This window comes from Frankliniella occidentalis, unplaced genomic scaffold, assembly GCF_000697945.3.
Source record: "Frankliniella occidentalis isolate FOCC.00 unplaced genomic scaffold, Focc_3.1 Scaffold19, whole genome shotgun sequence".
NCBI lineage: Eukaryota > Metazoa > Arthropoda > Insecta > Thysanoptera > Thripidae > Frankliniella > Frankliniella occidentalis.
In genome coordinates, this window is record NW_026267149.1 from 2,879,918 (window position 1) to 2,881,349 (window position 1,432).

The window sequence follows — 1,432 nt, forward strand, 5'->3', positions numbered from 1 at the left end:
CGTCGGCCGACCGACCCAGGTTCAATCTTCGAGGGGGCGACATGGTGGTGGCCGGGGCTGGCGGGGCCGGCGGGGCCGTCACGGCCGCCAGGGGCTTGGGCCCGCCACTCACTGGGCGACAGGGCTGCCGGCGGGGCCGGCCCCGGCGCCACCACCACACGAAATTGTCAAGCTGCCGAATTGGGTCCGGCGACAGGACACGCCGGTGCGCCGGTAGGTGGCGAACGGTGGGCGGCCCGGACCAGAGAGAGAATCGCAATTACCGACGGGTCGCCGGTGTGCTCGGCGGGCCATCACGCGCGCACGTCACGCGGCGGGACCGGACACGGAGCGACACGTGAGCCGGGGGCGCACGGCACCGGGCGGGAGAGACACGGCGACTCCGGGACATACACGCGAGCACGTCACGCGGCGGGGCCGACACGGAGCGACACGTGGTGAGCCACCGGGCGGGCGAGATCGGGTGACACGACGACTCCAAGGCAGACACGCGGGGGGCTCACGCCGACGACGTGGAGCCCGCCTCGCGGGCACGACGCCGAGCGACACGACACCGGACACGCGGCGGTCACGGGCGGCACGAGGGTGGCGGCGGAGGCGGCGGCGGACGGTCCGCCCGCACCCACCGGGTTACTACGAGCGTCTGATTGCTCCCTCCAGCGCGGGAAGCCCAGCGCCCGCCGCCTCCAGCCCGGGGCGCCCGCGCCGCCCCCGCCCCAGCCACCACCGCCGCCCCCACCGCCGCCGCTGGAGCAGGGGGCGCCACGGTTCACTGGTGTAGTGAAGCACACACAGGCAGGCATCCCGCCCGAGCCCATCCCGGCGGTCCCGGACCCGGGGACGGAGGTAAGTTACCGCCAAGAAATAATTTGACTTTCAACGCGCGTATTATACGGCGGGGAAGGTCCCTCCAGCGCCCCCGGCCCGCCCCCGGCTCGCCCCGGCGTGGTCCCCGGCAGCCTCAGCCAATAACTCTATATCTCATCCCCCACACGAGCCTTATCGGGGGCGGCCGGGCAGGAAGGGCGGGCGGGACGGGCCCTACAAAGGTCCCCACCTGAGCGCACACACGCCCCCGCAGGTCCTCTAGCAGCAGCAGCAGCACAAGCAAGGCGCGCACACACATGTCGTTTTCCTTTATTGTTTTTAATTTCTCCATACACCGAGTCGAGCGCCATATACGTCCTACATATAGGCCGGCCCCCCACACGGCACCAGGCAGGAGGCCTGAATGAGTGCAAAATGAATCAGAGTCCCCCCCTTCCCTACCCCCACACCACCACACCTGACCGGGCCCGGCCCGGCCCGCGCGTCCCGCACTGATCAAAGGGAATTCTCATCGGGCGGAACGCTTTGAGGCCCCGGACCGATCATGCGGGCAGCGGACTACTTGTTCGAATTATAGCTGGGCTGGGATGGCTGGGAGGGTGGG

The 1,432-nt window shown here is 70.0% G+C and overlaps 1 protein-coding gene across 1 annotated transcript in view; it reads right to left on the reverse strand.

The window, feature by feature from the left end:
* LOC127748912 (peripheral plasma membrane protein CASK-like) overlaps nucleotides 1-1,432 on the reverse strand; it is a 49,475-nt gene that overhangs the window by 31,127 nt on the left and 16,916 nt on the right. The gene's annotated exons all lie outside the window — the stretch shown is intronic.